The 16,050-nt window shown below is 43.5% G+C and overlaps 1 long non-coding RNA gene and 1 pseudogene across 1 annotated transcript; one reads left to right on the top strand and one right to left on the bottom strand.

The window, feature by feature from the left end:
• Positions 1–1,374: 1,374 nt before the first annotated feature.
• On the bottom strand, positions 1,375–8,833 carry LOC121924452. The gene is made up of 5 exons (XR_006102719.1): positions 8,569–8,833; positions 6,748–6,841; positions 5,669–5,820; positions 3,617–3,817; positions 1,375–1,626 (listed from the first exon to the last, which is right to left on the bottom strand). It is a non-coding gene; the product is annotated as an uncharacterized LOC121924452 (long non-coding RNA).
• A 3,370-nt stretch (positions 8,834–12,203) lies between these two features.
• Positions 12,204–15,649, top strand: LOC121925790 (annotated as a pseudogene).
• The last annotated feature ends 401 nt before the right edge of the window (positions 15,650–16,050 follow it).

Raw genomic sequence — 16,050 nt, 5'->3', positions numbered from 1 at the left:
GTTCAGGCCAGGCCTGATGGAGCTGGCAGGCCTTTCTCTCCCTCTCAGCTGGATGACGTCAGATGGCAAAGGGAGGGCTTATTCTAGGCCAGGCTTGATGGACCTGGCCTGGCCTTTCTCTCCCTCTCAGCTGGATGATGTTTCCAGTCTTGGGTGAAGTCAGGAGTCATGATTTTATGTAGACTGCTCAGAATTGATAGCATTGTAAGAGCCAGAGCAGACAGCCTAGAAGCTACTATCAGCCAGCAAACATGGCAACCAGTCAGTTCGCTCCTGAAGCAGACCACCAACAGGAGTGGATTTTTGTGCCAGCTCTTGGTTTTCTGGCTTGACATTGGAGCAGCTTTTGAGCACATTGGGGGTGTGCGACATATAAACACCATGCCCGCCAAAGCGTCCAGAAGCCCCTCTATTTGGCCTGACTGTTTCAGGCCTGAGTCTACCTTCTCTGCAGTTTTCTCTCTGACCTGGACTTCTGGTTTCTGCATTGGCAAGAGAAACTGCAATACACTTGCGAGTAGAGCAGAGTACTTAAGACTTGCTCCTCATTCAGCAATCAGCAACTCAGAAACAAGCTGATGATTAATAAACACAGAGATGAAAGTGGGAAAGAAATGTGAGAAGAAAGGATGAAGACGACTAAAGTGTCTAGCTTGAAGAGGAGAAAGTTCTAGATGATGCCATCTTTGTTGATTGGGCGGTATATAAATAAAACCTATTATTGTTGTTGTTGTTGGTCAGAAGCCAACTGAATGGGAAGGCACCACCCACACGTCTTGTAGCATGTGCCCTGAAGTATGAGACCTCACAACAGAAGGTATCATGGCCTTGCTCTAAGTCCCATACGCCTCTCTGGGCTGGACTGAAATCACAAAGAACATTACAGCAACATCCCCGTCATAGAACCTCTTGGTAAAAGAAACCGCACCAAAGAAAAACACTTTATTCCATATAAACTTTTATTAAGTAAAAATCATTGAAAAGAACATCTCTTTAACAATAACAATAAAACAATTTCAAACATCTGGAGGCAAAGGTTTACAAACACAGCCTTCCATATAAAATAAGTTGCCACATACCATATGAACTGTATACTCTCTTTTTACCCAAAGTGTCTGTTGTATTATTCAGGATTAGCAGAATAATTAGCAACCAACAAAATGATTAATGCCTTATATAATTATATAACCACCATCTTGAGGGGAGAGAGGCCTGGCCTGGAAGAAAAAGAGCCCTCCTCCAACCACCATCTTGAGGGGGAGAGAGGCCTTGCAATTTTTTGTATTGTTTTGCAATTTTATTGTACACCGCTATGATCATCGCGGAATAGCGGTCTATAAATAAAAATTATTATTATTATTATTATTATATATATATATATTAGGCATTAATCATTTTGTTGGTTGCTAATATATATAGAGTTTAATTCTTTAGTGAGACTTTTCCATATTAGAAGCATAAATTCAGCAAACACCACGTTTTACAAATTCAGCTTAGGCTGATTGCTTCTTTACAAAAATGTTTATTTTTGTTTTTTCACCGATGTGAGCTGATTGATCAGTTGCACACAAAAAAGTTTTGTCACCATCCTTAGCAAATTTGTTAGTCCTGTTGTTCTTCTCTATTCTGCCCAAAGAAGATAAAATACACACATTTCAGTAATGACGAAAAGACTTACGAAAAAGTTGTTTCAAAAACCATCCAGCTACAGAACTGGTGCCTTATACATTAATCATGACAGATAGCAGTACCCCAACTTTCCAATGGAAAATTTTAAAGCCTTTAAAAATGGAATAAAATACTGTAATTTTAAAAACAAGAATACTCAAAATGTGCAAAATGAACATTTTTATGTACAACACCCCTTAAGGTTAATTTAATCCTGTCCAAACTAGCCCACTATGCTGCTAGCCTTAAATGCTGTAACTGTGTCTGTTGGACACAACTAGACAAACTCTTCAAAGGGGAAACCTTTACCTTTCCTTTTAACTTTTAAGAAAAGCTTATGAAATTCATAGGGTTACCATAAGTTGTCAGGCAGCTTGAAGGCACACATAACAAGGAAAATGTTATATTTAAATGGCATTTTAAGAAGCATTTTCAGTTGAATTTTTCACATTCTATGTTAGCAATACTGTTTTTACGTAATATAAAAGTAAAAAATAATATTGGAGGGGGGAGGAAACATATTACTGAATGGTGGCTTTGTTAAAAAGTATGTAACAAATCCATTTTTAAAAGTAATATTCCAAGCCCTGAAGCTGATGCTGATAATAAAAATAATAGATCACTCACCAATTAGTTAGTTGTCCAACACATAAAAACAGGATTAAAATTTTTAGATGTACAAAGGTTCCCCTACCTTCACAACCCCTCCAGCATTTTGGATTAGCATTGGTAGACATACGAGCCAATTTGACTCGGGTGAGGTACCATTGATGGACCAACTTGATAGTATTCTCTTTAATAGCAATGAACCTAGTTTTAAATGGTAAATGAGTCCATATATTTCCCAGGTCTTATTATCTATTGAAAGGGAAAGTTCTGTTTCCCATCCTGCCTTATGAAGCGTTGAGTTCACAAAGGTTTCTTCTAGCAGACAATTATATATGCATGCTATTTGGCCTTCAGAATATATAGCTGGAGAGACGCACATGTTTTCAAAAAAAGTAAGTGGGCGAGGATATTCCTTTGTACATATGTGGCTGAATTGTCCCTCAGTGCATGAGTATTGGACAGAAATTTTACAACTGATCTCCAAGATCACTAAACAAAGTATACAATTATCTCCACTCCTGCTCCTGTTCTCCATTTTTATGAATGAAAATAAAGCCCTGCAGCATAAAGAACTTATTAGTTTGCTTCTGGCTGTTGCCAGGCTTGAGATAGCCAAGAACTGGAAAACTGGAAAGTTGAATATTGCAGGATGGTGGACTAGACTCTGGGACTTGTGGTTAATGGAGAAAATGGCAGGTAATAACAACAGAGGAAAAGGCTTCCACTCTGGATTGACCTTTCATAAGATTTGATACCCATTTATTGAATATATCCAGCAAGATTTAGTCTCTAGACATCCCCCAATTTTAGCTAAATTTTTATGGAAAGATGTCTTTCTGGATCCCTGAATACACCTCTTATCTATAATTTTCACGGCCTTATCTGGGTTACTGCCTGTATTTATTGTTGTTTTGGTGTACTGTTTGTTGTCATGTTTTGTTTTAGAATGTATTAATAAAATGTTAATTACAAAAAAAATATATTTCTAAATTTTTACATTCAATGGTTCAAGATTAGTGAGAGAATTCCTATAGAAAATCTGCAGTTAGTTTACATAGAGTGTCTAAAAGTCTAAAAATTATAAGGCAATCAAAAAGAGAGGTTTCAGAGACAGAAAGAACCTCAAGCCAAATGAAGAATCCATCTCCTTAACCAGCAGTTTATTATTTCCTACAGCAGTTTAAATGTTGTATCATTGATTCATGAAGGGACTTGGTTCAGTTCCTAATTTAAGTCATGTGTCTGCATGCTGGGGCTTGAAGTAGGGTTAACAAGCAGGATGGCAAGATCTGAGGTCACTAAAGTAAGATACAGAAGCAGTGCAGTGCCATAGACTTACCTGCCTGGTTAGGCTATCCGTTGCCGTTTGCTGGAGTACTGTGTGGGCAAATCTGCTAGTATCACCTTTAACTTCACACCATTCACAGTCTTCCCGTGGAGCACAGCTATAGCATCACCAGCAGTTGCTCTGTCTGCAAACATCGCATAAGCTATGTTTTCTCCAGGAACAATATAAACATTTATAAAATTTCCAAATCGGCTGAAACAACAAAGCACAACAGTTTATCCAATTAAGTATGAAACAGAAGGGCGTACTGTTTTTATTTTGTAGTCATGCCAAAAGAACAGCACGCGCACACACACCTCTATGGATTGTGGATGTGTATACAATATTCTACTGCACACTCCATGTATCTGAGGAAGGTAGCTCTGTCCATAAAATCTCATGCTACAATTAGTTTGTATTTTAAAGTGTCATAAAACTTTTCTTGGCAACTAAGGCGGGTTACAGATTGCCGCCGCCGTTTGCTCCGTGAGGGAGCCGTAGCAGCCACACTGCGCGGCTCCCGCGCGGAGCAAAAATGGAGCTCCTTCTTGCGTCGCCTCTATGACGTTGCGAGGCGCCGCTGGCGCATTCACGTCATAGGCGCTGCGACACGTCTGGACGCTATGCGTCCAAGACGTAAAGATGGCGGCGCCTGTCTGAACAGGGCGCCGCCATTTTGTATGTATTCCATACGTACTAGAGTTAGGGGGGTGCAGAAGCACTGCCCCTTCCTAACCCTAATACATATGGAATACGTATTTTTTGGTGGTCTGCAACCCGTCTAATACTCTGCTCTAAGGAGAAGCCCAGTAACAAGACTTTATTTGGAACTGATCAGGTACTACAGATAACTTCACTTTGAATAACTGTTCTAATGGCTTCTCAAGATCTAATATATAACAGATTCAAATTTTTACATGTTAAATCAACAGTGTTATTTGTAATATGATGAGTACTGTCATAAACTACACCTACATTTATCAACTAAATGCAAGAAACTTTGCACTAACAGCTACATAAGTGTACCACAGTTAATGAAGTGCTTAACAGAAAATTTGATATCAGAGGCAGAAATGATATGGAAAGAATAGGGACACTACATAAAAGAAGAACAGGTCACTAAACTTCAACAAACTTTTGCTTCAAAACTAACAATATTCACATGTGAAATGAAAGAACTAGGTCAAGTAGGTCTTGCATAAGTGAAATAATTGTGAGCCTTCTAGAGAACAACTGAAAGCTTCTTCCAAAGCGAATGTAGGGTTACTTTCTTTCACTAGCCTCCACTTTTCTAATGAATTCTATTTTTGTGGCCAAACTTGTAGATTCATGCTTGTCTAACTTGTTGGGGGTATCTGGTGAAAGAGGCTTATTTACTCTCCCCCTTTATCCATCTGTTTTGCTGTTCACATATGCTCAGTAAGGGGTGCTGGAGGCAACTGTTGTTTACTTTGCCTGTTGTAGGCAAGCACACATAGCTGCAGTCAGATCAGCTACTGTAGAATCCCATTGTTTTGCAGCCCAACATTTATTCCTCGATGCAAGCATGCTGCAGCAACCCATCACTGAAAGTTTTGTTTCACCAGCCATCCTAATCCTAATACCAATGCTGCTAAAAACACTGCCAGCTAGACAGAGCATGAGGAGAAAAAGTGAAGGCTGGGTAGTTGTAAAAAGACTTTGTAAAAAAAGCTTTCATCACAGACTTTGTTAACTGTGGTATCCTTGTATCTCTTCCAAACACATTATACTATTACAGGGCCAAACTATATACAGTCCTCCCTTGTCTTATGCGAGGGATCTGTTCCAGACCACCACCACCACCACCCCCTGCTTAAGGGGGAAATCGTGTATGCTCATGGCTCATTGAAAATAATGAGGTGTGTGCATGCAGCATGCGTGCGCCGTTCATTACATTGAGCTGCGGCTTCAGTATATGCTGAAAGCTGCAGAAAGGAAACCTGTGTATGGCATGGGCTCACTGTATAATTATTTGATAGTTTAATCAAACATGCCCTTGTTAGTATGTGGTTGGAGGGAACAGTTGGGTGTAGTAGGCCATACCTTAATACATCATCCAATATGTCCTGAGGTAAAGGACGGGGATTAAACAAAATTAAAAGTCTTTCCCGCACAACAGAGTCAGGGGGAGCTTTCCTTTTGCTAGATGGAAGCTCAGTGTCCGTTTGGAGATGAGAAGAACAACTCTGGGACTCCTAGGAAAGAAGAGGCATCCTATTAAATCCTATGGGTTCCACACTATAAATAATGGACTAACACACATTAAAAACTGCAGTACTTGCATGTTAGTTAAATGATTTTTCTCTCACTTCTAGCGATTAGATTTCCAGAAATCTCATGTTTCCAAAATAGCTGCTTGTCTTCAGTACTGCTACAGTTAAATTGTTTTTAAATTTTTTGTTTGTATTGTTTTTCGATCCATTCCTTTTAGCTATACCTTTTATTGACTATATCTTTCCTTAGATTTGAGACTGATTCAATACTGTAGTCTTAGAAAGCACCTTAATTTGTAATTCCCCTTCATAACATCCACTAATAATGAATTTCGATTCTAAATCTCTTATTAATTTCACATCCACTAATTATGAATTTCAATTCTAAATCTCTTATTAATTATAAGTTGTAATTAATAAATTATTTCTGAGTCTGTTACACCTCCACTATTAATAACAAAGTCAATATTCTATTAGCAATTAATTTCCCTTGATTAATTATTGTAGATTAACTTTGTAACAATTACCTTGTAAATCAAATAATACTAAATTATATAGATGTCTGAAAGGGATATCAGGCAATATTATTAACAATTTATAATCAGATAGTACTCTTAAATTAGATAAAGAGTTCATTGGTGCAGAAGATAAAAGAAAAAAGGGGGTAGTCTGATACATAAAGGAGAATAACAACAAAATAAACTTTTTCCAGAAAGTATAATAAAGTATAAGAGTCGACAATAATTTCTCATCTAAAAGGCACTAAGTGTGCAAATTTTCTAAGAAAAATAAATTCAAGGAAAACTATCCATAAAAGAACTACAAATTCACAGACGGCAGATATAAAGATACCAAACGTGCATTTCAGGAACGTACACCCATTTAACAGGAAACAAGTGAGGTACTTACATGTGACCTCAGACGCCGTACAGGTAAGTTATTTTTCTGAATCTTTGATGACAGTTGTGAAGTCACCAAATGCTTTCTGATTTCTTTGACAAGTCTAAAGACACATTAAAACTTTTTCAGAATAAAAGAAATACTTTTCTATTCTAACATTATTGACTTGATTTTAGACAAAGGAGGCTATAATTCATGCTTATGAACCAAAGTTAATTGTAAGCCAAATGCCAAACCAGATAAATATTTTTAAGTCCTATCAATATCAATAAAACTGTTAAGCATTCAGCTCACTGATATCAGCCCTCCATGACAGCAAACTATAGAATAAGGTCACGTGTATGATTGTTTTAATAAATGATCACTGATCTAATCACTCACACTTACATAACAGCTCTTTTAGGAAAAAGTAACACATTTTTTCTACATTGTGTTTCAGAAGTGCAGAGCCATAAATTTTTGTGGGTTTTTTGGGCTATGAGGCCATGTTCCAGAAGAGTTTATTCCTGACGTTTTGCCAGCAGCTGTGGCTGGCATCTCTGAAGAGGGTGTTCTCTGCTGTCGCCCCCAAACTCTGGAACGACCTGCCGGATGAGATCCGTCAGATAACATCATTAGACAGCTTTAAAAAGCGTCAAGACGCATTCTTCCGGCAGGCCTTTCCAGATTAACCATCCCGGCCCGGTTCCTGATTCCCTCATTCCTCCCTGGCCCCATCTAGTGATGTCGAGGATCAACAGAGGGATATCAGGGTTTTTAGTTTTTATTGTTGTATATGCTTGATGTTTTTTAATATGTTAACTGTTTAATCTGTCTTAAGGGGGGGAGGGATAAAGTGTTTTTATTGTCATTTTATAATTTCTGTTGTACGCCGGCTTGGTTTGCCAGGGGCGGTATACAATAATATTATTTTATTATTTAACCAGTATAACAAGCTAATGGCCCTTTCTCTGAAGCATAGTATAGTTGCACACATAGCTATGTTGCCCAGAAATACAATGAACTCTGGCAAGAGAGTTTCCACTAAGGGAGGTGGGGCTGTAGTTTGAAACAACTTCCAAAATCAGCTTAAGAAATGGACCAAAATAAGCAAACACTATACTTTAATTGTTTATTAAACATGATACACAAGGAACAGTTTAATTACATAATATAATAATAATAGATTTAAAATAATACATTTAGGTTATTGAGTGGCGTAGTAATTTAAGTGTTGACTATGACTCTGGAGACTAGGATTACATTCCCTGCTTCGCTACGAAAGCCACTATTGACCTTGGGCAAGTCACATGCTCTCAGCCTCAGGGGAAGGCAATGGCAGACCCCCCTGAAGAAATCTTGCTAAGAAAATCCCCTGAAGGGCTCACTTAGGTTGCCAAAGTTGTAAATGACTTGAAGGCACATAACAAGACATAAAAGAAAAAGCAACAACATCTTATTTTTCATGATAGTCATTCCATGTCACAAAGTACTCCCCCACAATCAAGAACTGACAAAATTCCTTCCGATTTTCTTCAATGTATTATGGCAGAAGCTGGCATTGAATGGCATTCAAAATCAACTCCAATAGCAGCTTCAGACAGACAGAAATAAAAGAAAATCTAGTTTTTCTTCATGAATAATCTTTTATTTCACTGCAAGTAGGCATCTGAACACAAAAAACATCCAAAGAGAAACATCAAGTAATTTCCAGTTACCAGTATTTGTGAATTATAGCAACATGTTTTCTTCATTTTTCTTTTGCAGATAGCTTTAGCACATGGCTTTTAAAAAGTGCCACTACAATTTAATCAAGAGTGCTATATTTTAATTTACATGAATGATACTTACCCTGTTTGACCTGTTCCACATCACTGATGAAAGTGAGGTTAGCCGATTCTTCTCAAAAGGAAATCAAAGCCATGTATTTTTTGCTTGGCATAGATAGCAGATGCAACACTACTGTATTGTACCACTGAGTATGCTAAGAATGAACAAAAAATGTTTCTAAGTATGGGAATATTAAAGTCCTGCTGGGCAATAAAGCACCTACCAAAATTACTGATGTAATACCAGTTATGACAATTATTGCTATGTTAACATTGTAGAGAAACAGCACTGGTCACTGCAGTGATATAAGAATACAATGCTAGAAAGTAGTAAGTGCTAGTTATCAAAAAATGACAGAGGTGATGGCTCAAAGTCAAGTAGCATTGTCTTATGCTTAGGGGAGAATCCCGCAGTATATTGCCTCCCTACTGATAACCACTAAACAACACATGACCTTCCTCTAAAAATCTCCCATTCACTTAAAGAACAATGATAAGACATCAATTTCACAAAGAAAGATATTTCAGTGTGGTCATTACCACGATTACTGTAAAGGCTCCGAGGTGTTCACAAGATTTCAATCCTGGGATGAGATCAAAAAGACTGAACAGGTGGCTTGTTCAATTGGGAACTGTGATTCCACTGAAAATATTTGGAAATAAAGCTGGCTTCTGGTATCCCTTCTTCAAATCTGCAGTGTCCTGGTAGTTTTCAAAGGAAACACAATAAACAATACTATTGCAGCATGCATAATGGGTTGTATAAATATATTTCGTATTCACAACAAAAATCAGATGTGCAAGCTTTCTGAACTTGTGTATTTCTTTTCTTCTTTCTTTGGTATGCTAGGGGCATGATATTGTTAGACACACTGGCTATTCTGTACTTAAAGTAGCAGCATAGAAACCTGGTAGGAATGAATATAAGACTGAGAACACTCACTGTAGGCCAAACTGTGGCCAGGGAAGCACGCAAATGCTTACCTGATTGCCAAAGTACCACTTCAGGCAAAGAACGTACAAAGGAGTTTAAACTGGCCAGTACACAGCCTTGGTAGAAACAGGGCCATTCCTGAAACATTTGCACCCACCTGAAAGGCCAAACCTGTGCTAGGTTTTATTTTCAATATGCCACGAAACAGAGCGCTATCCAGTGGCTTTGAACCTCCCTGATCTTCTTATTGCAAAGGCTAAACTACCTTTTGTTTGGAATCCTCCTGGGTCTGGCCTCTGATCCCTTCACAATCTTTATTTCGAATCTTTCACTGCCCTGAATTTCAGACAGTAACTTTTCTTTGCTTGCATGCTCATGGATCTCAGCTCTCCTGTAACATATGGCTCAAATCTCTTCCAAGAGCGCTCTCACATTTCCTCTGCTCCACTCTGGCCACTATCTCAAGTTTCCAGGACAAGGCCTCCCAGGCCACATCTCCTTGTTTCAGCATGGGTTGTATAATGCAGATTGACACCACTTTAACGCCAGGGCTCCATCCTACAGAACTGGGAGCTTTAGTTTTTGTGAGGCACCAGCACTCTTTGCAGAGAAGGCTAAAGAACTTGAATGGCTACAAATCCCAGTTCATAGAATGGGCTACAATTTAAAGTGGTATCAAACTGCATTATTTCTACAGTGTAGATGCAACCTGAGAGTAATACTGTGCAACTGAGGTATGTGAACTCCTAAAACAGCTTCCGAAAACATAAAATAAAACCAGCCTCTCCCATAGATTTCTATGGATAATTTTCCTTTTGGTGCATGTTTAGCAAAAACGACACATACATGCTTGCCTTAAAACCTGCCTACCAACCTCGTGGTACACATCCTGCTCTCTGGTATTTCATTCGCCTGTTTCCTGGCTTGTATACTCACAAAATAATCAGATTATTTGATTTAGGCAGTGTACTCATTGGTCAGTCAAAGTCGTCTTGTAACCTGAAGCAAGAGATAAACCATCCAAGGATGTAAAAATTGACAATGACTTCTTACTTATAGTCATTCAATACAGTGCACCTCTCATATTTGAATCTCCAGGAACACTGACTGAAGCAACTAAACAAGGAGCCCTCAGTGTTCATAAAACTACAAAGAGAATTCAATAATACAGCAATGTTAGTCTGTGGAATTAGCCTGTAGACAGATCTGTGGCACCTGTGAGACTGAACGGAAGAAAAAGTTGGAAGAAGGAGCTTCCTAGACTTCAACCTACTTCCTCAGATGCACCTGGATCTCTACTTCAGTCTGAGGAATTAGACTGAAGGGTAGGAAAGCTCCTCCTGCCAGACTTGTCATTGAAAGCTCATGCTGCAAATTTCTTTCTTCAGTGGAGTCTCAAGGTGGCCACAAAATCTCTCTACTCACAAAACTACAGTTCCCAAATTCCAGTGCCAGGGTAAGTCAAAGTGGTCCTCAAACGGGATTATTGTGCAGTGTGTTTGGACCTAATTTCACAACAACAACAACAACAACAAAAGATTAGAAACTTCATTGTGGGAACATGGCCAGAAGCAGCGTGACCAAAATGATGAAGTGATCTGGAAGCCAGGCCTATGAGGAAAGACTTAAGAGAGCTGGGTATGTTTAGACCTGGAGAGAGGAGGTTAAGAAGTGATATGACGACCCTGTCTAAGTATTTGAAGGGATGTCATATTGAAGAGGGAGCAAGCTTTTTTCTGCTGCTCCAGAGAGGCGGTCTGACAGTGGACAGATCCTCTGGGAGTGGTAGTGGAGTCTCCTTCCTTGGAGGTCTTAAGCAGAGGTTAGATGGCCATCTGTCACAGGGAGTGCTTGTGACTGAGAGTTTCCTGCAGGGCAGAAAGGGCCTGGACTGGAGGGCCTTTTTGGGGTCTCTGACACATCCTTCGAGAGTGCCAGCATGGGAAAGGGGGGGCAAATCCTGTACAAAGGCAACCTGAGTACTATGGAGGCACCAGCTCCCCACACACTTGGCAAAGGCGCATGAGAGGAGGGAGAGTGCCCAGGAGCATCCCTGAACGTGAGTTGGGCTTATCTAGGTTTACCACGAACAGAAAGACTTAGCTGCATCCACACTGGAGAAATAACCCGCTTTGGCAGCACTTTAACGCCTTTCTTGCTCTAAAGCTATGATCTGGGAGTTGGAGTTTGTTGTGGGGTCCAGAGCGGAGCCCTGCTCCGCTCGGACCCCACAACAAACTCCAACTCCCAGAATCCCACAGCCTGAGCCGAGTCAAAGAGTTAAAGCGCTGCCAAGCGGGGTTTATTCCCAGTGTGGATGCAGCCTCTGTGGTATTACTATGGCATGTTAGAGAGTAGATGAATTAACACTATTTTTGTACAGTTTGGGACTCTTTCCAGGTCTCCTTTCCCACACAGAAACAGTGGAAGGAAGCCATTGGGGTGACGACGCGCCAAACGGTAAGGAGGCGGAGGCCGATATGCGCTCATTGCCTCGGAATTGGGAGGGGTTTCAGTTTTCCTCTCAAGGGCCCTCGTCGGCGTCTTGTCCCCCCTTCTGGTCACGTGGGTTCACTCCGCTCTCTCTCTCTGGAGGATCGGTCGCGCCGTTTTTCCTGCCTGGAGCCCAACGGTCCTCCGCGGCCGCGCGCCTCAGTGGGCGTGGTCACGTGGCCCTATAAAGGCCTCGCCGCGCCGACGCGCCATTTGCTGCCTTCGCCGCCATGTGCTCGGAGCTGCAAGCGCGGGGAGCTCGCTGCCCGGCGCGTCTCCTTCGTGGACGTTCACGCGCGCCTATCCGCTGGTGCGGGCTGTGGGGCCGGCCGTGGAAGCGGAGGGCCGGAGACGTGCGCCTGGCCGAGGAGCGCAAGCCAGGCCGGGCCCCGCATGGGAGGAGACGGAGAGGGCCCATCTGGCCCCCTTTGGCTCCAGGGGACTGTGCCTGGCGGAGCTGGGAGGGACGCTGGCAACCGGGCCCGAGTAGTCAGCCTCCCCAGAAGAGGAGGGCCCTGGGGCCAGTTACACGTCTTCCTGCTGGACCAGGGCCGGACGGTGGGGGCGGAGGCGCGCGCCTGGCAGGGGCCCCCGCGAGCTCTTCCTCCTGCCCCCGGGCCCTCGCCGCATCGTGGCCGACCTCCTCCCCTCGCCTCCTGCCCAGCGCCTGCACCCTCGGGGGCCTTCCTCGTCTGGGCCCCTGCAAGCCCTGGAGCCTGAGCAGCTGGAGGGGCAGGAGGTCTGGTGGCGTGGCCCGGGAGGTGCTCATCCCTCAGAGGCGGTGGTGCTGGAGCTGCCCTGCTGCTGGCGCAATGCGCCGCCTGGAGCTGGCCGGCCCCCGCCTCCCCAGCCCCTTGCCGCCGCCCCTCCTTCAGGCCTCCCTCGGCCTCGGACCCTGCGGAGCAGAGACAGAGACAGCCTTCTCCTCAGCAGCCACGCCTCTGGGCCCCAGCCGACCCCAACAGAGCCCCCACAGAGCCATCGCTGTCCTCTTTCCATCCAGCTGCCACCTTTGGACCCCACGGAGGCCCCACAAGGACCAGAGCCGCCTTCGCCCCAGCAGCTTCGCATCAGGGCCCCAGCCAACTCCGCCTGTGACGCCAACAGAAACTGGCCAGGACACAGAGCAACCCTTCTCCCCACAGCCTTGCTAAGGGCCCCCAGCGACTTCCACCTTTGGACCCCACAGAGACCTCACAGGGCCAGGGCCAACGTTCTCCTCCTTTCCAGTTAACTCCCACCTTTGGACCCCACGGAGAACAGCCAGGCCAGAGCCACCCTTCCGCTCCAGCAGCCTCGCCTCAGGGCCTTGGTCCAGCCAACTCCCACCTTTCGATCCTAGAGAGACCCACAGAGCCATTGCCTTCCTCTTTCCATCGACTCCCAGCGCCGGACCCCCTTTGGAGTAACTTTCTTCCCACGGCTGGAGATGAAGGTGACGGAGCCCATCCTGGTGACCAGATCCTGACCCACACCGCAATGTACTCCAGTTGCGCAGCCTCTCCAAGGAGATCGAGGCCCTTCGGATGCCATGGGCCGCTCCCCCGGCACCACCCCAGGAGCCCTTGCCCAAGCCAGGCGCCCCCGCGCCGCCCGTGGTATCGACGACGCTGGTACGAACGCGCTCTGCTGCTGGAGAGCTTACTTGGGAGTGCTCCGGAGAGCAGCCGGGAGCAGTGGCCCAGGTACCTCTGCGTGATTATGGAAAAAGGAGTTTGTCACCAGGAAGAACCTGCGCCGTCTGCCGGCCGAATGCTTCCGCATGCCGGGGTGTGACCTACCCTTGTTCGCTGCAAAGGCATCAACAGGACCGAGGGGCCGGCTGGTCGCGTTCCCAGATCAGTCAGCTCAAAACGTTGCTCTTAGGAAAGGCCGGCAAGCCCACATTGAGCAGACTGCCCCCCTGGAACATCTTATATGATCATCTCTATGGGGAAGATCACCTCAACCTGAACATCTCTATGGGTGGAGCGGCATTGCCTGGCCCAGATCTCTGCACAGCCTAAAGAGTACTTCCTCCCGAACTCATGACAGAGCTCAAGGGTGACCACAAGCAAGAAGGAGGACCCGGCCTTCGCTGGAAGCGCTGCTGCCCCGCTGGCGCTTGCCGCCCCGCGTCGGCACCAAGGCTGGGTGTGCACAAGTGTCCAGGTGAATTTCTCCCAGGACCCTACAGAGTTCTGGATCCACCTCCAGGAGCATCGCCACCTCTCTGTTATTGAAGCAGAGAACCTGAATGACTTCTACCTCCAGACCAGAAGCTGGAAGGGGTGCTGCTAGAGCCCAGGCCAGGCTCTCTGTGCTGCGTCATGTTGAAGAGAGCTCTTATCACCGTGCCTTGTCACCAAAGTGCAGGGGAAGGGCATTGACATATACTTGTGGACAAGGGAAACACTGAAATAGTTGACCTGTAAAGGTAAAGGAGCTGCTTCCCCAGTTAGAGAGCTTCCTGCCGCAGCCTCAGGTGCAAGTTGGCTAATCCTTCCCCAGGCCTGAGATGGAGTCCAGATGCATTGTATACTCAGGAAAGCTGTGGTAAACAAGGAACTGGTGATCAAGGTCCTAGGCATGCAAGGAGACATCATTGTAGTAGAACTTTTGATCGTGCCCTGACGAGAACAAAACTTAGCAAAATTATGTCCCAGGGAATATATGCTGAGCATCATGAGAATGTACAAGGAAAGAAAGTCCAAGAAAGTGACAGATGGCCGTTGATGAAAGCTCCTCAGGAGAAACATTTTGCATCAGTCTAGTGAGGTGCTTGCGGTTTTGTGCACAGAACACACTGCAGAAAAGGATTGTAACATTTCCCCCAAATCCTTCATCTGTGCTGTGCAAAAGTACTCTGAAATAGCACCAGATTTTCTGTGTGAAGAGCAGGTGGAAGTGGGAAGCACAGTAGATGTGATAGTATCCTATACAGAGAGCCCGAGTCTCTTTTGGTGTCAGTTAGCTAAAAGCTCCGAAGACCTAAAGGCACTTATGGCTGAAATTCAGGATTATTGTGTTGAATCATTACAGCCCATGACTGGCCAAATCCTATATGTTGGGCAAAGTATTCGGAAGACAATAAATGGTATAGAGCTCTCATCATTAGTAAGTAAACAGCACAAAAGAGGTGGAAGTTGCCTATGTTGACTATGGGATAAAGAACAGTTTTCAGTGGAAATGTTGTGCAACAAAGGCAAAGAGTTTCTGAACTGAAAGCGCAGCTTTTAGATGTAGCCTTTACAACCTGATTCACCAAAGGGCCAGAATCCTTTTATTTGGGAGAAAAAGCCACTGAAGCTTTTCAGAATGTTGGATTCAGCAAGCAAAAGGAACTAAAATGTACTATATTTGCCTTAGCGGCATTAACAGTACCGACTCTTTTTAATTATGTGGATTTAATTACACCTTTTGAAAGTGTCTGCCATTTTTTAACAAGAAAGGGTTAGCCAGATCAGTGCAGCCTCAGAAACCCTGATACCATCGGTTCAACTTCTCTCATACTATTATTCACAACATGACCAAAATAGGAAGTGAAGAGAAGTTTATATTACTCACGTTAAAGACCCTTGCTTCTTTTATGCCAACTGCTAGAAGTGCACAGTTTCTTGAACAGCTAACTAAAGCATTGGTAAACTCCGTAAATCCTTGGCACAGTTTTGCGAACATCACAGCCCCTGGACGTTAATACCTTGCAAGGTTTGCCTGATGGCTGCTGTATAGGGCAGTAGGTAACTTCACAAAAGCTAACAAGAGGTCTTCTTATCGATTTTTGGGAATCCACAGTTGTTGAAGAATGAGACCTGATTGTTTAATACCACAAGATGCTTTTGAGTTTTCCTGTCCTGCTGCCAATGCAAGCATAAAGATGTTTTGTCTGAAATTGATGTAAAGATATCAAAAGATGCTGCCGAGTGGTTTTAAAAAGCAGTTCTAGATAAACCGTTAAAAGCTGTGGTTTGTAGCAAAAACGGATGGGAAACTAATAGTTGAACTGTTGAGGTCAAATGAAGATCAATGCAAATTGAAAGAGGGTGGCAGGCCTTGCAAGGCAGTCAAAGGATTTCCCAATATCAAAAAATGAAGCTT

The sequence above is a fragment of the Sceloporus undulatus genome, chromosome 1 (assembly GCF_019175285.1).
Source record: "Sceloporus undulatus isolate JIND9_A2432 ecotype Alabama chromosome 1, SceUnd_v1.1, whole genome shotgun sequence".
In the NCBI taxonomy this organism is placed as follows: Eukaryota; Metazoa; Chordata; class Lepidosauria; order Squamata; family Phrynosomatidae; genus Sceloporus; species Sceloporus undulatus.
Note: the sequence above shows the minus strand (reverse complement) of the source record. Positions and strands in the feature narration are given on the sequence as shown.